This window comes from Chinchilla lanigera, unplaced genomic scaffold (genome assembly GCF_000276665.1).
Source record: "Chinchilla lanigera isolate Chin_1 unplaced genomic scaffold, ChiLan1.0 scaffold00040, whole genome shotgun sequence".
NCBI classification, from domain to species: domain Eukaryota; kingdom Metazoa; phylum Chordata; class Mammalia; order Rodentia; family Chinchillidae; genus Chinchilla; species Chinchilla lanigera.
Window position 1 is genome coordinate 19271677 of NW_004955441.1, and position 22433 is coordinate 19294109.

Sequence of the window (22433 nt, forward strand, 5' to 3'; positions counted from 1 at the left end):
TTTGGTTTGGTCTTTTTTGAGACAGGGTCTCCCTATGCAGTTAAAATAAATAGATTTTGATGCACTGGTGTATTCAGGTAAGCCCAAGTTTCTGAGCTGGTCATCCTGCATATAGCCTTTCTAAATGAAAATGTCTATATAACAGAAAAATATTTCTCTGTTTTCTAGAGACACATAAGCTTCGTAGATGTGGAGAAACTGGAACTTGGTCACACGCAGACAGGTGGAAGTAAGAAGGTCTTTAGCAAGAATCATTACCAAGCTCATACCTTCTCTAATTCGCATATGATTTAATTAGCAACCATCAACTGCTGCATAAGAGTCCTGACCAGACCCTCAGGAAACCTGTAAGCAGCTCCAGCTGTCCCACATCTGGCCATCAAGTTGTCAAAAGAGGCCGTAGCACCAGCAGTGGTGAGCCTGGGGCACACCTTTCAGTGAAGGTGTGTGCAAAAGGTCTGTGCTTCGGTTAGAACTTGCCAGAAAAGTGTTAGGTTGATGGAGCATCTCCTTTATAGAAATTCATGATCCCACTGGATAAACACTGCTGTGAACGCTAATCCTGAGCGTCAGCGTCTCTGGGTTAAGAAAGGTCTATCAGACAAGTAAGGCAGACTCCCGGGTGTACCAGGTGGGCGTGGCCATGGGTACTGCGCACGCTCCCTGGCCCTTGCTCTCCAGAACCTGCCCTGTCCTGCTTCAGCCGCCACGAACTGAGCGCTTTTGCTCCTCCGCACCCTTCGTCTGTGATGTTTTTGCCTTGAAGCCAATGGATTACAGACTTGTGAGCCCCTTAACCCTTCCCTCCTTTAAGACGTGGATGTTGGTATTACACCCAATAACAGGAACACTACTACAACTACTGATGTTTTGATTCTTATGTTTCGAAGCTTTTATATAAAGTATATGCTTGTTAGAAAGTAGACACACGATGTGCATCCGTCTGTAACATTTTTCTCTTAACAAATACATCATAAAATCTCACAGACTGTAAGTAAAGATCTGCTGCATTACGTTCACTGCACAAACAATAGTTTAAAGAGAAGCTCCTGCAGACTAACTCATTAGCAGTATTCAGACCTGCACACAGCGGCGTGCACACTCCACTCATTTCTGTGGCTTGTGGAATTTAGCTGTCCTTTGTGAAACAGCCGCAACGTTCTGTGAATCCTCACTAAACATACATATGACAGGAGGAATTGTCGCTTCTTTATCTTGTTGTGACATACAATGCACTGTCCACACTCAGCCCCTGCACCAAGAAGAAAGGAGTAAGACGTCCCCACACGAAGCATTGAAATGTCCTCGCGTTCTGCACTCATTACCAAGAAGAGCATTTCAGTGTGACAGCTGGATGGCATGTCACCCTCTCTACTATGATGGAGAGGAGAGGATGTCTGTCTCCAGGAGGAGGGCTGCATGCTCGGGGTGTATAAACTATCAACTGATCTTTTGGATCCTGTCTACTGCTTTACGTCCTCTGTTCATTATCAAATCATTTCAGTCCTGCTGGGCAACCGGGTAACACTTCTGCCAAACCTCTGCTTGTTCTGCCCTCCCAACCTCACTTCTGTTACTGGGTTGTCTTAAACTTTCTTAAATTAAAAGGCAGGAAAGACTCTTTCACTCTTAGAAGCCATTAGACCCCTGCTGCTTTTGAATGAAGTGTCTCTGACCCTTCTCATAAATATATTATGTGAAGAAAGGTTAAAAATCCACGAAGGGAACATGGTCAGCCATGAGTTATTTATGGCCTGGGGTGAAATCAGAAGTCGTAAATTAAGCTAAATTGATTCCAACGGTGTTTCAGAGGAAAGAGGAACAGCTCCAGCGTCTCAGGCTGCCCTGTTACTCGTATGAGAACAGTCATGGAGCAAATAATTTTCCAAAGATGTGGAAGTAGGCACAGGGGCAAGAGAAGCTGCCCCCAGATGGCTGAGCAGGACTTTTTAACGAGCAACGATTTCAAGTGTAATTATTGTGGTTTGCGGTCAAATAGGCAGAACTATATTCCTGAAATCATATCCCTTGAAACACAACTAATTTCCACGCCCTCAAAGCTCCTGCATTACGTTCGCAGCACAGATGTGGGGTTGGTTATAAGTTCTGTGACTTTCTCCAAACTCAGAGTGCCCTTAATTCTTCTGAGGCTCGGCTGCCCTCCACCACCATTTCAGCAACGTAAGAGGAAAATCGCGTCTCTGACTCCTGGCCTCTTACTCCTAGCCATTCAAAAATTCTCTTCCTTATTGACCACATCTACCTAGGAAAACTGAAAACGTTAACTTTTTGCACCCTGAAAGTAGACCCAGAGCTAAAAGAACATTGACAAGACATGGATTCTATCCCCTTGAGAGGATGACTCTACCCTCCTGCACCTGACCTCCCAATTGTCCAGTAAATTAACGCAGGGAGCTGGAAGTGGTACGAAAGAAGAACCAAGGAGTGGTGTGGGATGCTGAGGGTAAGAAGAGAGACAGCTGGAGCAATTTAACCCCTTTCCGCTTCTATCGTTCTGAGCCTCCCTCCCATCAGTCAGGTAACCGGTCTACATGACCCGAACTGTCACTAGGACCTCAAGTGTGCCAGGCTGGGTGGCAGGCATTGTCCCTGGGCCACAGGCTGCCACCAGACTTGGTCGGTGACACATCGCAGGTCATTTCTGGCATTTCAGCAACACAATAAATCATTAGAGTGATGTTAATGTCACTGGCCAGGACAAAACACACACATAAAACCAGACCACATTCACCTTTTAAAACTAGGACAAAGTTGAAATATCAATCTGTTTTTCATCTAGTTTTATATAAAATGATGCAGTTAAAATTGTTATCAGTGTACCTCTCACAGGTGAGCACCAGTTTCTTCTCTTTGGACAATAAAGCCAGTACCCTAACTGGAAAGAGTCAGCCTCCAGCCTCGAGCCAGTACCCTAACTCGAAAGAGTCAGTCTGACTCTTTCGTGGGGTGATAAGTGAGTCTGGGTATGGAACAGACTTGAGTGTGCCGAGCTCAGAATTTCTTTCTTCCGGATCTGCTTCCCAGTAAAGACATTTAAGACGTCTGACTCACAGCATCAAAGACTCTGTCCAGCTGGGAGGACTGCGGTTGTACAGCGCAGAGGTGAGAATCCTCTCTCACTCCAGGACTCAATGATTAGCAGCTCCCACCTAAGTATCTCCATAGCTCTACCAGCTCTGCCAGCAGCAACCCAACATGCTAATCTTCATCAGACTTCTTTATCTAGGCTGAATTAAAACTCGGGAGTGGAATTTATGAGCACTCTTCATCCCAAGATCCAGTAATAATATGCATCCACGTTAAATATGTGAAGATACATCTGTACACATCATCGTTACTTAAGCTGTTATCGGCTCTAGTAAAATACTTCTACTTTCAAAAATGCAGCAAAATTGTCCTATCAATGTAGAGTTCGAAGTCAGATATGCATATACATTTTCAGGTCTGGTTTTCCGGTCTTCTTTTAAAATTCACATTCATTATTAATTTTTATCAATATAAGAAGTTCTTAGAGCCAGGATCCAGCCTGTGTTCTCTTTCTGTACAAAAAGAGAGCTAAAATGATGGCTTTGTGTTTTTAAATCTAAAAATATACAAAGGAAGACAAGGAGGATACAACAGAGAAAAGCAAGTGTGGCCCATGAACCCTGTCATTTTACTCTGCAGCCCTTTATAAAGAGGCTTTGCCAAATCCTACTCCAGACCGAGCAGCACGAAAACACAAGAGCACTTCGCCGCATTTGGATCTTCGCGTGAAACGGTGTCCTGCGGGCAACCAGCTCCTCCCACGCGTGAGGACTAAGTGAGGAATCGTGTTCTCCATTAGACAGTGATAGAGCTGTCTTTTCTTGGGGGATTTGGCATGTGTATTTGTTTTAATCTCACATAAAAGTGGGATGCATTTTGTTTCTGTATCTTTCAACCTGGCTGCAGAAGTTCCTAAGCTAACTTCCTTTTATCCCCACCTCCTTAAGCTGGTCCATGTCTGCTATTTGTACTCACAGGGAACTGAAGACAATCTTAGCTCTTCCAAAAATAAACTCGCTGGAAGAAGCTTTCTCTTAGACTGCTGACCTGTGCCTTTAGCTCTCCACAGGAGAACAAAAGAAGACCTGCCACTCAAGTTTGGGCAACAGTCTTGTGACGGGAGAGGACCTTAATTTCTGCCAAAGCCCAGAAGATTATCTCAATCCAATCTTTTAACATCTCAGGAACACAGTATCCTTCAGAGACTCCCAAAACAGACTCCAGAGCCGCTCACTGATAATAATATATTTATGCAGCAGGTATGACATTCATACCTGTACCTCAGACATGTGAAAAACAGGGCATCTTTGTTACTGATAGCTTAAAATTCTTATTTCAGCCTCCTAATGCAGTGAAAATACAATTCCAGCAACCTCCTTCCCAAGGTGACACCCACTGATTTCAGGGGAAGGAGGCACACACGTCATCCAGGCGTCCCGAGGGAGGTTCTAGGCGATGCCTGGGAGAAGCGGCTGAGAGCTGCAGAGGGGTGCAGAGCACGGGTGGAGAGGCAGACTCCCCAAGTGGGGCTCCTGGGATCACCAGGGGATCTCGGAGTCCACAGATGAGTCATCAACCCTCAGGCCTTTGCTTTCCCATCTGTGAACTGGGGATAGGAGCACAGAAGACATAGGGCTGTTGTATGAATTAAAATGTATAAAGTACTGGGACAGCCTTGAGTGCTTAGTAAGTGTTAAGTACTTGTTAGGTAAATAATACACACCTTCTAGTTGTGAAGGCATCTACCAAGGCCCCAGCTGACCCTGACTCCACCTGTAATTGCATCAAGAGATATCCACCACTCCCCCCAAATAACCCCATCAGCCCAGTGGATTTCTCTGCTATTAATTACTCTTCAGAGCAGGGAAATCACCCAGCTACTCTCACACCAAACAGGAGTACAGGAATATAGTCACCCGGGAAGTGGCATCCATACTCAGTACACTAAAGCGGCATTCTGAGTGCCCAAACATATCCAGTGCAAAGCAGCTGTTCTAGCCAGCTCAAACTCTCCAGGCCTTTGAAGAACACCAATGTTTTTCTGTTCCATCAGAAAAAAGAAACTTGCAAATGTTAAATCAAAATTCAAAATTTACTGCTTTGAGTATCAAACAGAAAGAAAATTAAACTCATTCACTCAAACACATGATTCTCCTGTCTTCCACAAGGGAATGCCATTTCAGTCAGAAAAAGTTTTAGATTAAATCCCTAAAAATCCTTAAGGTAAAACATTGTAATTTAGATGCTTCTAATTAAGCAAACTGCAAAGAAGTAATGAGAAAATCTCCAAATATATTTCCAAACTGGAAATAAGTTTTATGATCACACTGTAGTATTTTACATTGATATGAAATATATGATCCTTCTAGACCTCAGTTGCCCGATAGAGTAGCCAATAACCACCTGCTTCACACAAGGAACATCCCAGTCCATGCTGGGATGTGCTGTAGATATAGAATAGATATCACATTCATAGACTTCCTATGGAAAAAGGTAAAACACCTTAATGATTTTTATATTGATTACATATTAAAATTATTGTGTTTGGGGTGTATGAGAGTAAATAATAAATATATAATTGATATTAATTTCACCCATATCTTTTTTTTCCTAGAGTAGGCAGAATTTATTGGAAGGAAGTTTCTATCTAAGGCAGACAGAAGAGAGCCCAGAAAGTGCGTAGCCCACCAACTCACTTCCCAAGGGTGCTTTACTGAGCAAAGCTACAAGTTGAGGTGGGTTCAAGATGGGACAAAGCTCTAGCCAACTAATAAGATTTCAAATATAGTCACTTAGGTAATGTTGATCCAGTGGGAAGTCACAAGGTAGGTGTGAGGCGGGACAGAGCCGTGGTGAACTAATATGATTACAAGTATAGTCACTTAGGTAATACTGACTGAACGGGGATCAAATGGGAAGCAAGCTGTGTGCACACGGGACGGACAAGGACTGCCCTGGAGAGGGTGTCGACCTTCCCAGCTTGCAGTAGCCAGATGGAGACTACACCCCATCTCCCCCAGCTGCGGTTAGGGGTTCTTCAAGGGGGGATATTATGGACAGCTGAGTCACTTAGAACTGCTGCAGGCAGCCAGACAGGGCTGGGCCCTGGAAAAGTCCGTGCAGATGACACCTGAGGCTGGAGGCGCACTCACCGCCAGCCGGCTTCAGGAGAGAGGGTGCACTGACCCAGGTACCTCCCCTTGGAGCGAACAACAGTGACCGACACTCTACATGGGCATCGTCATCTTATTTTTTACATGAAGCTACTAGAAAACTTTAAAATATGCGTGTGACTTACACTGTATTTTTTGTATAGCACTTGTCTGCATAATATAGGTTTGAACCCTATATAATAACTTAGAATAATCACATATTGCTAGATGAAAAAAATCTGTCAACTGTTCGATATCTTTTTTTATCTTAGGATGAAAAGAAAAACATGTATATGCTTTGCAGTTTTCTCACGACAGGGAGGGCCAATTTAAACTGTTTATATCTTTGGGCTAGAAAATACTAAAATTTAGTCCTCCCATTTTGTTTTCCCTCTGATTTTCCTTTATTACTTTATCCCATTTGAGTTCATGTAGCTATTTACTCAAAAAATTTGTAGTGATTTATGACAATCTTAATATCAATTCTATCTACCCAAGGCTTATTGATCCCCTTTTTATTGCTTTTCCAATAGGCTTTGGGAGTCATAACAGGTGAGAACCTGGAAACTTTATAACTAGAACCAATAGCTTTGGTTACAGTCGTCAAGATCTAAAAGTCTTGAGGGTCACAGTTCACATGTGTTCAGCCCTGGAGGTACATGAGAGCTGGTCCTGCAGTTCTTCTGTTGCCACCTCTGTAACACGGCATCTCAGAGCCATGAAGCGCACAACGAGGGTATCAGCTCCTAGTCATTTTATTTCACCAGTGGAACCTCCTGTCCCATTTCTCTCAGCGGCTGTTAAGCACCGCGTCCTCCTCTGCAGCCTCAGGTTACCACAGCACCTCTGGGGCCGCCTGTGTCCCGCAGCCTGTGAATACCTCGCCTGGAGTTTCCTCCGCAAAACTCACCCGGGTCTCCTCCTGCAGCCTGGCTCGGTTACCCCTGTTCCCTCAGTGATCCGTCCTTCCCCAGTGCTCCCTTTCCACCCGTCCACAGGATCCTTGCACCAGAGACGTCTCTGAGGCCCCTGATAATGTGGGGGTCACAAAGGAAAGGAGGCCTCAGCTATTAATTATGTGGAACTCACTGTTAAAGCCCAACCTTCAGTACCTCAAACTGTCACCATATTTAGACGCAGGGCTTGTGGAGAGTTAAGTTAAAATGAGGCCTTTAAGGTGGCCCTACTCCAACCCAACGGGGGTCCCTACAAAAAAAAAAAAAACTGGACACACAGAGAGACACCAAGCAGGCCTGAGCAAACCCTGTGAGGAAAAGCAAGGAAGTGGCCTCTTGAAGCCTGGAAGAGAAACTGAAGTTTCTCCTAAGACCTGCCAATATCTTCGCCTTGAACTTCTAGCTTCTCTACATGAGAAAATAATTTTCAGTTGTATAAACCACCTATTCTGTGGTATTTTGTTATGGCAGCCTTTATAAACCATCATGATGTCCCAACTGGGTGCCCAACTAGCGTGTTTTCACATCTGTAAAATCAACAGACAACTGACTCTGCTAGCATACAACCGGTGAGATAAACTACATCTCAGAAAGTTACAAAGTGCTACACAAATTTAATCACGTCATCACTGTGATGGGACTGTGGGGAGGGTTTCCCACAGGTGTCCTGAGCCGGAAATAGCATCAGGATGGTGTTTGTCCACAGTTGTCGCTAGGAGTCAGAGACGGCTGATTGCTAGAAACTGTGGATTCCTGAGACCCAAATTGTTTGATCTGTTGGCTGGAGCTGTTTACAGATTTGGTTTACAAAGTTACAGACAAAGAAAGGTAAACATTAATGCATGAACCAATAAGAGAAAATGAGTAAGAGAAAATGTGCTTTGTCCTCTCGCATATTCCGTAACTCGAAAAGCAATGACAAATGCCGCAGACTGGAAAGGGGGACAGAATCACCTCAATATTTACTCTTCTTGGGCAGTTAAAATTGAGGACAGAAAAGCTAAAGACACTGACCCTTGGAAAATGAGTTGAGAGGAAATAGGAGTAAGCAAAGAATTTAATTAGAGTTCTACAATGTATTGAGGAAATAACTACAAAAATGAAAAGTATTTTTAAAAAGTTGAAGCAGAAATAATTGAAATGCATTTAAATTCAAGTTAAGGTGCTACTGAGGGCAACATAGTTAAGTAGAGGATAAAAGAATACCAGGGAAATGAAATGATTCTAAAAATACAAGCAGCCTTTTAAGAAATGCCGCAATATTTGTTTAAAGAAATGCAGACATCACAAAATAAATAGTGAATATACAAAGTTAAATATTATATTTCAAATTAAATGTCCTTAGACGTGAGCTCATAGGAGCTAAAAGTCTGAAACACTAAACTGTTATCCTGAAACAGGAAAAAAGAAAAAAATGAAAGAAAGTTATATCTTGTAATAGATGGACCTAGACAGATGTCCTGATGTTTAGAAACTTCTAATTTTCCCTTATGATTATGATTCTCAAACTTCGGTTGCTCAGAACTATCACCTGGAAGGCTGGTGACACCACATAGGGAGGCCGCACACCCAGAAATTTAGGAATTCTCTTTCTAACAAGTTCCAAAGAGATGTTGGTGCTGCTGGGCTGAGGATAGGCTAAAAACTAGTAGGCTACAATAAAACTGCACTAGAGTTCCAGTTAACGCAGAGACTGAATGTGTTCATCTGCATGAAATCCTTCTCAGTCTAGTCAGCCTTCTGCAGCTCTGGTTCTGCACCCGCGGAATTAGAATAGTAGTTAGCAGGGCCAGGACGTGCCTTCGAATTAATCATGGGCTAAGGAGCACCTCCCCATCAATCTCTAAGGGTTCTGGTGCCGCCTGGGGACCTGCCTCTCTAACTCACAAACAAGCACCACAGTGGCTGTCTCAGCCCATAGATCGGTTCTTGGAGAATTCCCAAATCAGGTGCAGGTGCAGAAAAACTTCAAGATGACCAAAAGTAACCTCTGGCCATGGACAAACTCGTTATCTGCTCATCCCGAGGTGTTGCACGCTGGTGGGTAAGTTATAACAGAGTGGATTGTAGGAAGGGATATCATTTGCCGTTGACACAAGAGAATGTGACTTAGCATGCACTTTCAGGCATGCCCAGGACAGCCCTCTGTAAGGAACTCAGTCTCTTGACCAAAAACAAAAGATGCATTTCCCTTATTTATTCTCGGGGCCGCTGTGAGCCTGTCCACTGCCCACTCTCGCTATGCAGAATGCGCTTCTCCTCTGCCTTCAGTGAATGTGAATTTTCACACCTTTTCTGTGTGTCTGGTCCAATTCTTTGTTCAAGACACCAAGAACCTGGAAGGAAGCCTCCAGGGACCCTCCATCCAGTAATAGGATGAAAATATTGAGGGAAAATGTACAGACCTTTTTCTTGTTATTATTCCCTAAACACTGCTGTATATCTAGTTTACATAGCGCTCACATTATATTAGACATTCTAAGTGATGCAGAGATTATTTAAAGTATATGGGGAAATGTTTACAGATGAGAGGAAAACACTGCACCATGCTATGTAATAGACCTCAGCATCAAGGGTTTTAGTTATGGGAATGGCACTAAACCAGTCACCTGGGGATACCAAGGGACAACTGTGTTTGCATTTATCTCAGGGTCTCTACCTTTGAGAGGATAGGATTTAGGAGCTACAAAACAAGTCAAGAAGAGGCAACTGGCCTAAGGACCACAGAAAGCTGACCACTAAGTGCCATTTGGGGACAAAGGATGTCAAACAACAGTGTGTAAAGGCTCGAGAACTCCAGGCATCGAGTATCTTTAAGAAAAGAGTAGAGTAAAGATAGCTGGTGTGAGTAGGGTAAGAAAGTAGGAAAGTTAGTTCAATGTCTTTAAAAAGAGCAACTAAGTCCCAGATCTCCCTCTGCACCCCAGGAGAAGACAGCGTATTTACTATCTGAAAAGATGAAACCCTCAAGGAGCTGGTGTCAGGTAGGAGCCAGGCAAAGCTGAAGAAGCTTTACTAAAAAGACAGGGTCATAAAGGAAAATCCGCACACCACCAAGTATGCCTGATGCGCAAATAAAGAAGTGTGGGCTGGTGTTGCTGAGCGCTGACGCCGCTGTGTGGAATATCGCCACGTGGATTAAACACAAATTATTAACCAGAAGGGGTCAGACATTAGAAAACCTCACCTAACATGAAGACAAAGCCCAACACAAGCCAGTGGGATAAAAGAACTTGGAAGAAATAAAACTAACAGAGGCAAAAATCAAAATAATAAACAACTATGAAGACATATATAAAGGAAAATGAAGGGATATCATTCATGGCAAAAGAATATGATGGTACAGTATTTTACATTTTTAGAGAAACACAAAATATGAAACCATGGCTATGGACATGAACAGTAAAGCTGAGATAATTTCCAGGAATGTACAGAGATAGAGCAAAGAAAGACAGAGTCCCCCAAACCGCGGTGTTCAACCGAGCGAGGGGTGATTTCTCCATAGAGGACATTCGCAGTCTCTACAGGTATTGTTGTCACAGCTCAGAGGGAGCGTTGGCAATGTCCTCCAGGCCAGAGGTGCAGCTGAATGGCCTGTGGTACACAGGGCAGTCGCCTGCATCACAGAATTATCTGGCCCAAAGCATGACGGACACCAAAATGTCAAGGACACCAAGCTTAAGAAGCCTTACCATAAAATAATCAGCCACCTAAAGGCAAGTCTTTGTATCTTCTAATATATATATATTAGCTGGGGTGGTGGTACATTACTACCATCCCAGCACTCTAGGAGGCTGAGGCAGGAGGATCACAAGGTTAACTAGTCTTTCCAGCTGTGGTGGTGCATGTTTGCAATCCTAGCACTCAGGAGGCTGAGGCAGGAGGAGCACCTCAAGTTTAAGGCCAGCCTGAGCTACAAAATAAAACCCTCTCTCAAAAAAAACTTCAACTGGGCAAATGAATGAAACCTTGTTACTCATATTCGTGGTCCTCTTCTTTTAGTTTTCGGAAGTCTCAGAAAAACGTCACTGTACCCTGCTAAAGTTTTGGTTTTGTTTTTTGTCTTTTGTTTTTTAACCTGAGTATATGGAATTGTCCAGTCAAAAGCTCCGAGTCACCCACTGCCGCAGAAAGAAACCTGGCGCTCAGGCGTCCCGGAGCGGAAGCCGGCAGGGACAGGCACCGGGGACGCCGTTGCTGATGGTGAGCACGAGCCACGCGCGGCATGTGCCGCTAGGAACATGGGCTTGGACTGATCTTAAGTATTTAGACCTCTGTGAGCTTCAGTTTCCCCCGTGTGACATAAACATTAAAATATCTACTCACAGGTCTATCTCAAAGTTTAAAGATATGGGAAACAAAGTATTTAGCATGGTGCCTGGCTACAATAAGTGGTCTTTAGCTGGCACTGTAGAAGTGATCTCTGCACTCTTCAGCTAGTACAGCAAAGAGTGAACCTTCAACAGGACTGTTCTTGGGATTCTTGGGTGTCAGAACAGGGGACAGAACACAGCAGTTCTGTGGGGAGGTGCAATGGCCACCATACCCAGCCACCATACCCAGCCACCATACCCAGTGCCAGAGGAAGTAATCGTGATATACACTGACAGAGTGAAATACCCTGATTATGATTATGTTGGAATATAGTATTGCACTTTAGATATTTGACCTCCCGGATATTGATACCCTGAGAACTGGCTTTCAAACTTGCACAAACATCAGCATCTCATGCAGGGCTTGCTAAAACAGAGGCTGCTGGGATTTAAACCTAGAGTATGTAATTCTGTGGGTACAGGTGCAGTCACAGAATTTACATCCTAGTAAATTCTCAGGTGCCATTACTGCTGGTCCCAGAACAACAGTGAGAACTGTAGCCCTAGAGAGTAAGGTAATATAGATCTTTCTTTTGAAATTACATGGATTTCTACAAAACACCCAATAAACGCCCATGTAAGATCAAAACAGCCTTTAAATAAGCATGAAGTAGTCAATATTTTTACACAGTTATCTTTATCAACTGGCAGAAATATAAGGCAATGGATAGCCTTGGTAGCTGAGAACTGAATTTAATCTAGCTAACTTTATAAATTTCAATCTGTAATATCCTTTCTTCTCCAAAAATGTAGAGCCTCATTTTTAAAGAGCTTGCAAAACCTTTACCCACTGCATTAACACTAGTGTTACAAAACACTACTGTGAATCACGTTTCAGTTTTTACGGAGTGGTTCAATAAAGTGGGGATAATATAAGTTTGACACAAATGCTTACTTTTAGTGCCCAAGAGGATCAACAAAAAATAAATTACATTCGAGGAGTCCAACCTTAGCAGGAATTTTGAAGGCAGTCAATATCAACCAAAACCCATCAGCTGCAACATTCTGGGAGAAGAAAACATGGGCATTTCTGCTTCTTTTTCAGGTTCTCTATGAGATGAATATAAAAGTAAAGAATTTATTTTAACAATGTAAGGTGTTATAATTTCATTTCACTCCATCAAAACAAAGAAATGGGTGAAGCACTTTCAGTATTTTTAATGCATTTAAGAGCCTTTCTACCATACTCATTTAACAATGATTTATGGAATCCTGAACATTCAAAGATGAAATAGACAGAAGGTGAACATGAGGTATTCAGTCCGTGTGTGTGTGTGCGTGTGTGTGCGTGTGTGCGTGTGTGTGCGCGTGTGCGTGCGCGCGCGTGTGTGTGTGCGTGCGCGCGTGTGCGTGTATGCGCGTGTGTGCGTGCATGCGCGTGTGTGCGTGTGTGTGCGCGTGTGCGTGTGTGTGTGCCTGTGTGTGTGCGTGTGTCCATGTGTGTCTGTGTGTGCGTGTGTGTGTGTGCCTGTGTGTGTGCGTGTGTGCATGTGTGTCTGTGTGTGCGTGTGTGTGCGTGTGTGTGTGTACGCGCGTGCGTGTGTGTGTGCATGTGTGTGTGCGTGTGTGCATGTGTGTCTGTGTGGGCGTGTGTGCGTGCATGCGTGTGTGTGTGCGTGTGTGTGTGCGCGTGTGCGTGTGTAACGTGGGGTCCGTAGGAAGGAGTGACTCCTCTGTGATCGTATAAGGAGGGGTAATGCCGCGGTGTAAGATCTACTCTGTGCATCACACCTGTGAGGGCGCACAGCTGCGGATCCGCTCGGTTTGTCCGCCTCCCTGTTGCTAACTCCGCGCAGGCATCCGCCTCTCCGCGGGACAACTGTTAGAAGCGAAGGCCAGTGATCGCCTCCATGCCCCTGAATCCGGTTTCCATTTCGGTCCTACCTTCTCAATATCCCCATGGCCGTCGCTGGGACCGGCATCTGTGGCCCTGGAGTAACCTTTTCCTCCGCCTTCCAGCCCTCGTGCTGCTCGAGGCCTCCACCTGCCCGGCGGGCCTCTCCGCCCTCCTCAGGACTCAGCCTCCTCGGCCCGGAACACCGCAAGGCTGTCCCCAGCGCCAGTTCCCCTCGGTTCTCACTCGTTCCCTGCTGCTCCTCACGTCCACCACCACGGCAGCCACACTCCAAGTGCCCGCTCTCCCAAACTGTCTCAGCCCTGAGAACTCACGGCCGTGATGACGCGGACTGCGCAGCCTTCCCTATAACCTGATCCAGTGTTCTCTGCTTGCATTACGCACAGTTTAGGAGGTGATTTCTTTCTCCCTGCTCCATATGCAGGTCTGTAAAGCTTGCTTGCTAAATGGCTCTCGAATTCTTATATTTTCTCCACTGCCTCTGCCACCACCGCAGACCCCGGCACTGCCGTCTTCTATGCAGATTCCCACAGTGGCCAACTCTCCACACCCACGGCCCCTTGGGCTCCGTGCAGTGCGGCCTCCTCAAAGCACGAAATGCTCCGCGTCTTCTCCTCACTCTTGGAACAAAGCGAATTCCTTAATCCATCCGTATGACCCTACGGAGTCTGCAACCTCTGAACCCCCACCCTCGGCGGCTCCTCTCCCCCTTGGTCCACGGGTTCAAGCCTCATCAGCTCCTTGCAGTTCCTCCAAGGCACCACACCGCCGTCTGCCACAGTGCTGCTTGCCCTCCTCTGCCCTCCTCCCTGCTCATTCCTGGTCAGCCTTCCCCTGTCAGCCAAAAGCCTCCCTTGCCCAGTGGTCCTTCCCTGACCCTCCAGACCTGATCTCCGAGCACCAGTACGTCTCCTTCACAGCACTTATCGCAGCATAATTTCGTGCTTCTCACCACGAGCAGCTCAGCGATGCCAGGCTCCCCTCTAGAGTGTGGGGCAGACTGTAACTGTGGTGTCACATGTTGTACCCTCACAGCTGGCACTGCCGGAAGCTCGGTACGTACTTGTGGAATAAATCATGAACAAACAAGGAGAGAATGTATAAATAACACATAATCGGCCGACAGGTGAGGAGGTACGTGTGCACCCTCACGTAAACTCCCAAAACTGCGGTCTGACTCCACTGTGCTTCTGGCCCAACCTCTCCTTCCTCCTCCTAGGGTACTGGTGAAATCCGTACAGTGCTGGTGCAGAAAGACTTCTACCCATGACAGTCCCTCCCTGTATTGTCTGGTTTTAAGCCAACACCGAGCTACATCCTGTTCCTTAGCAACCATGTGCCAGAACGGTCGCCAAAAAGCTGCACATCTTCTTGTCCTGATCTGGCTTGTTAATCACAGAGAGATAAGACGCCCTTTAGTGCGTTGTCAGGGTCCTTTGTGTGCCAGTAACCCGTCCCAGCCCCTCCTGTCCAGTCACTGTAGTACCAGACTCGTGGCCTTTGACCCCGCGCATCTCCTCTGACTCCCCGATGTACTGTCCTCACTCTCCTCCCAAGCGGCACACACGCTGCTGCCTCGCTGAGATCAGTCTCCCCACACCCACTTTCTCCTCCTCCTCTTGGCTGTCTCTTTCTTTGGACAAGCTCCGCTTTCATCGAAGTCTTGATAAATATTTCTGCTTTGTCATTCCCCAGTACCCTGCCCTCCCTGTTCGCGGCATGCCTCCTGGTACTTTCACGGCCTGCGTACTTTCACGTCTTCCTCCCTAGTCCTTGAAAGTGGACACGGTGTTTTCAGAGTCAAATCCTCAGAGCTTGCATGGTGCTGGAAACTAGTAGATAACTAGTGAATAACTGTTAAAGGAGTAGATACAAACCTACCCTCTACCTAAGCGGCTGCTTGGACTTTAGTCTATACCACATCATTCTTCAACTCTAACTAGCTCTTGCTCCATTTGCTTCTACACAGATTCAGTACGTCTGCAGACACCTTGAGATGTGCTAGACTTTCCTAATGTTTGTTCTGAGAAACAAACTAACTATAAATTTTCACCTTTTATGGGCTATTGAGTACAGGACATTTTGTAGACTTTTCTAGGTTTTGATGAGAAAAAAACAATTTTGCAAGAATGAATCTATACAACTTAAAATAATACCCTCCCCCATTTCAAAGGCTCATATTTTACAATAATGCTTCCAAAGTGTGTTACAAAGAAACACCATTATCCAGGACATTCCTGGTAGTATGCAAAAAAGAAAAAAGGAAAGAAAGAAAGAAAGAAAGAAAGAAAGAAAGAAAGAAAGAAAGAAAGAAAGAAAGAAAGAAAGAAAGAAGACAACCACTTCCAATGATAATATATTTGAGAAAAACTGAGTTAGACAGAGTTAAATAGATATCTTTACTGTAGGGCTTCTCAGAGTCATTAACAAGTTAATCCACACTGTAAAATTCTAACAGGAGTGAATGACTCACAGCATTTCTCAAGCATATTAACCTACAGCTCTCCAGCCCCCATATCTGGGAACCAGTCTGCTATGAATATCACGCTGGGAAGTACTCCTTGATGAATGCTTCTTATGTCTATAATATCGGGGGCTGATCAGTTCCCTGCTCTGCCTAGAGAGGGGTACATCAAGGGATAGGCAAAGAAAGACAAGGAGACACACTTTTGAAGTACGTGGAAGGCTGGGAGATCAGTGCCTCAGGATGGGCAAAGACAAAGACACTCCGAGATAGCCATTATCTATTGGGTACACCCGATAATCAGAGGGAGTATTGGATGGCTCAGAGGGTGGTGCTGATCCTATGCTGACAAGCCTCTTATGTTGGTGAGGACGGTGGGACAAGTTAGCAGGTTAAAAAGAACCTTCCCCCAGGTGAAGCCTTTTTGTATTATATTTGATTCTTAAGGAACAGGATGTCTTCAGCTGTTGTGATCTTTCCCCGAGCATCACAGCCTCACAGGACCATTAGGCCTCAACGGAGGCACATGCAGTTATGTGCCCACATACCACAGCCAGCCTACAAGACCAGATACTAGGCCTCAGATGAGCCCTAGCCACCATTTAATTACAAAATGCTTTTTCCCAAAAAACTGTATAGAATGGCTTTGGACACTATAGTAAATCCTCCTTCAACTACAACTGTCTGACTACTGCCTTACATAAAGTTATACTGTTTATCAGTTTTTCATACAAGTACATGGACAGAATGCAGTGACTACCCATAACCCCCGCTTTGCAAGAATAAGCACAGCTGACAATATGCACAGCTGACACGGCGCTGCATCTGAGGGGTCTTCTCCACAGGCAGACAAGCCCCGTATAATCTACTGGACATAGGGTGTGCAAAGACCAGGCTACACCCTGTCACTAAAAAGAACCAAAAGTAGAGCATGCGAGCTCCCAACTACCCTTCCAAAATAAGAGATGAATTGTTCTTGGTCATGAGTTCAATTCCCAGTATCAGAAATAAAAAGAGATGAATTGTTCTTTTCTGTTTTGAACTTATATTGGCCCAGCTAATTCTAAACCTTTCCTTAGCCCTCCCAGACACCACACACACACACCTTTTAATTGTGTGAATCTTCCTATAAACCTCCAAGTCTCTTGCAACCAACCATTTAAAATATATAATTTCTTAAAGACAAGAAGACTTCATCTCCAATAAGTCATTTTTATAAGTCCACTATGACTAAAAAGGAAGGGAAAAGATACAGAAATCCACAGAACGTAAGCTCCCGGCTGACCCCAAAGGATCACCCAGCAGTGAGGCGGAAGAGGAGACCACCCCCGCCCAGCAGCCCAACCCCTGCCAACCCCGGCCGGCTTCCCCGCGACTCGCTGCTGTGTGCAAGGTCATGCAACTGGCTCTACTGCAGGGCCCTCAGTTACACTGTATGTGCAGTAATAGCCCTGAGTTTCCTGTGCAGATCAATAAGCCTTCAAAACAGAGCTAGACATTTTTAAATCCACTGTAGGAATAAAAGCCACTGGATTATTTGTTTATTTGCTATCCCTAATATCATGTAAGATGATCCGGTAGCTCAACTGCGACTCTAGAAAATGTATGCAAATATAGAAGCCTCACACCTCTGAGAATCAGACTTTGGCTGTGGGGGAAGAAAAGGCAGAAGAGGCAGGAACAAAATTTAGCCAACACCCAGGGAGCACTTACGTTGTCTTGGAGGACAGCGGATAACGAAAGGGTGGAAGGCAGGAGGTGTCAGGACGACGGTCCTTCCCTCAAGTGACTCGCTGTCCTGGGACGGGAACGGCATCTCCACAGACCACCCTGACACTGAAGGAGAAGAAAGGTGGGAGGAGGCAACGGCGCAGCCACGCAAAGCCCGCAGGCCGTGCTCGGGCAGCACAGCACGGGGCCCCATGACACATGAGCCTCTCAGGACTGTTTTTAACATTGCTTCTTCAAGACAAATTTAACATTCAGCCACTTTGTTCTACACAGACACTTGCTACACACTCTAAATAGCGAGAAACCTCCAATGCCTCTCTGACCCTCAGCTTTTAAAACTACGGCTGTCATTGCTAAGGAGCTATCCATGACCTATCGTATTTGCACGTCTTGTCTACGGAACCAGATACTTTTACAAATGAAGCCATCGCCCACGCAACTGGCACCAGCCTCGGGCCAGACAAACCCCCACTCCCACATTCCCCTGACGGTGACCACGGCAGATGCGGCTCAGAGGCAGGCTGGGAGAACAGCACTCCCCTAGCACTAAGGCTGCACCCATTCAGCGACATTCGTGACGGAAGACAGAAGGGCGAACAGCACGTCCTTGAGGAGCTCACAGTCCAGTGGAGAGGGACGCACAAACAGTTCCTCACAGCAGGACGTGAGGACAGCCCGGGAGGAGCACCGCCATAAGCTGAGCTTGGGCCTCCGCAGTCTGCTCATCCACAGCACATTTCATCATCACGTTTCCATCGTCCCCCTGTGCAGGTGAGGAAACCGCTGGAACCCAAACCCCCACAGTGTCCCAGCGTCCCGTGTGACCTTTGTCGTTTCTTTATCCCTGACTCCCATCCACCCGTCCAAGAGACAAGAGGAGGAACCGTGGGAGTGTGGTTGGACACTATGGGTACAACGCAGCTACTTGTGCTTTTAGCTTTTTCTAAATTCAGACCTTGGATCAAGACAAGCAGTCATGCTGACTCAGTAGAGCCAGAAACACAAAGGCAAATAGAACGGGAACCTCTGGAGGCAGCTGTGAACCGTTTGTCACTGTGAGAGGAGGAACACCCAATTAATAACATTAAGACCTCAAACTCACTCAGTACTTTTTCCACAAAGACTCAAGGTAGCAAGTGAGCCCAATACACTCACTATGGACTTCAGAACCAGGAGGGAAGCCCGGTGTGGTGGCACACGCCTGTAATCCCAGCACTCAGGAGGCTGAGGCAGGAGGATCGTTGCAAGTTCAAAACCAACCTGGGCTACAAAGTGAGCTCAAGGCCAGCCTGAACTGCGGAGTGAGACCCTGTCTCAAGAAAAAAAAAAAAAAAAACAGGACGGGAGAGTGCTGGCTGTAACTTTGGAATGAGTAGATTCTAAAGCTAGCTTCCTGTTTACCTGGGTAAACTCACAGCCTAATGAACGACTGTTTACTTTAGCGTAGGGTTGTCTACTCCCCCAAACCTTTCTGTACACATCTCACTTCATCCTCGTAATTCCACAAGGCAGGCTGACTGCAATTGTCAGAAGCAGATGCTGAAGTTAAGAGATATTTTTAGACCCTCTTCAAAATGTGGACACTTAAAAGTATGCCTTTTCTACAAAACATGATTCTACAAAGCAGAATTTTTCCACAGAATTTACCCCCATTTGGAAAACAAACTGTCAGTACCTCCCACTGCTCAGAGAAGCTGTTTGTTTTAACTTTATTTAAAGAGCGAACAGCCAAGGCGCAGACACACGTCTTTACACGCTGGGCGGCCTAAACGGCGCCTGCCCTCACGTCCCTGGGCAGCCTCCCCTCACCTCTTAACCCCGCTCACGATGGGCTCCCAGCGCGGAAAAGAAGCGCCGCCTCTCCACATCTGCTCAGCCGTGACCTGACACTTGACCAATGAGTCCGTTTCTGCTCGCGACTATACGTATTTGGGTTCAAAGAGAAACAAACCACTTGATATGCTGAAGAGTTTAAATTCTCCAACCGCTAACGCTAGAGGCTTCTCTACCTATACCCATGACCTACCAGTTTTCACAGCCGAAAACACTTCAGGAAAAGCTTTCTCTTTCAAGAGAATGGGAACAAATGACACATTCAACTGTAAAGAAGAGTGAGGGGTCACCACAAGCGTGGAAGCCTGCAATGGGCAGTTTCAACCCGAAATAGCACAGGGGGAGGAGAAGAAACCCACTTGTCCCTGTCCTTCCTAGGAGGCGCACCGCATGCAGCCACGTGTGCACACTGGAGCCCAACACACGTCCTCACCTCAGGCATCCTCACCTAGCCGCCTTCCCGCCGCCTCAACCAGCAAATAAAGAAAGCAACGCCTGCAGTCAGGTCGCTGGGTGCAGGTCACGGGGCACGCTGCACCCGAGCACCACAGCCCGGGAGCACCCTGCCTGCAGCTGCGGAGGCCCCCAGCCTGGGATCCAGGCGCTGGCGGCTGGTTCTTCCCGAGGGCTGTGGAAGAAGTGTCTGCTCTAGGACTTTCTCCTTGGCTCCCAGCCAGCGTTCTTCCTGTCTACACGGTGTTCTCTCTGAATGCCTGTCAGTGTCCAGATCTCCACTGCGTGTGAGAACACCAGTGGTGCTGGGTTAGAGTCCACCTGTGGAGCTCTCTTTAACTTGATTGCCTCTGTAAAGACACTACCTCCAAATAAAGTCACACTCCGACCTGAGGTCAGGACACGGACGTGTGAACGGAGGTGGCTGGGAGACTAGAGAGGGACCCCGTTCAGCCAGTAACATCAGGAGACGACACCTTTAAGCCCCTGACGGAAGCAGCATTCAAAAACTGACTCTGGTCCTAGCACTGGCACGGCCATTGCCCTCTGACGCCCTTCAAGAGCTGCTCGTCTCTCTGCAGTACAGGGTCCACGCCTGGGGCGCCAGGAGGCTGGAACCAGGGTTCTGAAGCCTCCTAACTCCAGCGTTCAGCCTCTGCACCATGCAGATGCCCTTTCTGAACACACTGCTCTGTCAGAACACGCTGGTTTCCTTCCTTCCTTCAGTCTTTCTGTTTTATTTTTTTCAGTATTCCTGCCAAACAGTTTGAAGCATTGGGTTTTGCTGTCATCACTGCCTTTGCTTGGTGGTGTTGGTGTGGTTTGGTTTGGTTGTCTTGTTCTGGTTTTGGTTTTTTGAGACAAGCTCTCACTACGTAGTGCAGACTAGATTCCCACTCTCAACCCTCCCACCTCAGCTTCCTGCATGCTGAGATCATAGACAGGCACCGCCGCGCCCAGCCCAAAGGCTCTGAATGACACCTCAGTGTGGCAATACTTTACCCACATCGCCAAGGGGGAAAACGGACTTTATTAGTTGAACTGGTTCACCTGCCTGCAGCTCTTGGGACAAGAGAAAATAGTCTCAAAGACTTTTCAGACACATTTACAAAAGCCAAAATGTCCAAGCCATTTCTGAGAAGCAAATTAAAATGCACTGGACCCTCCCTGAAAGCTGAGTAAGGAAGCAGCGCTGAGCTCTCCCTGAAAGAGGGGTGGGGTAGGAGCAGTCGCTGTTCCAAGACTTGGGGAACACTTGGAGCTCTCAAGGGTTCATTTCTCAGAAGAAGGGCTGAGATTCAGGGGGGTGACATGCCCTGCCTGATGGGAAAGTCCACCCAAGGCAGTCAGATGTGACACCCAGTGAAACAGTGACTTAAAAGGGAGTTTTCCACCATATCATGTGGTTGTTTCCTCTGTAACAGAAACAGCACCGGATGTCATCTCTAAAGCTGGACCGTGCCGCTATGATTGAAGGGTTACAGGTGACACTGAGCACACTGCTGCATTTTTCTGAGTCTCATTTTCTATGTGTCCAAAGAAGCAATAATAATTCCAGCCTCCTCTTGGGACTATTGGGAGGATCAAAAATATAATAAAGCATGTCAAAGAACTTTGAAATCATAAAACCCTTTACAAATATAAGGTACTTTCATTATTAGCTATGCACATACATACCTTTTGCCAGCTAAATGAGGTCAGGCTGGTTCCCCACGGGCTTGCTCCCCACTTTAAATGGAAATTAAAAAATACCCTGCCCATAGGTTCACACTTCAATCACCTACACTGGCTTCTTTTGAACATCATTAAGGAGCAAACCTGAAAAATATCATCCTTTCATTCTTTCTTTGAAACTTCCTGTCCATTGCCTGACCATCCAGAATAGAACCTCAGGAAAAGGAGATTTGAAACATGAACAAAATCTTCCCAAGTCCAAGGTAATTTTCACAAAAGCTAGGGAATGCTCGATATACATGCCCTCAGTTCTCTCTTGAAAACTTGTGGATGAATGACAGATGCCCATCCAGATGCGCTGAAAAGAAAGACTTTGCTCTGAAGTAACCTCAAGAGACTGCTAATGGATTCATCCAGGAGAACGCCAGGACGTGCCTTGACTGAGAATTTTCAGCGGTGGTGTCTTCTTCCTGAGGCAGCAGCGGTGTAGTCGAAAAAGAAGAGGACTGGAAGCCAAAGGATCTTAGTGCTAGGCCTGGCTTTGTCCTGCTGGATCATTTCCTTAATTGGAGTGCCCTTGGGTCTATGTGATGTAGACCTTCCCTGGTGTCATTACAAAGATTAAATGGCACATACCAGGGGACCCGAGTCATCCCTGGTTTAGATTTGTAGTAGACCTGAGAAGTCTGCAACTTTAAAACCCCAGATGACTCTTGGGCAGGTAAGAAACGCTTCCAAGGGGCTGGCTGCCCCTCACTGGTCTCAGCAGTGACAGACAAGAGGGAGGAGGGAGCAGAGCCCACGTCTCCGCACTCGACAGCACCTAGCTCATTACTGTCCAGACGCTCTCACACGAGCCCCTCCCTTATAGAGCCAGCACCCCTAGTGCCACAG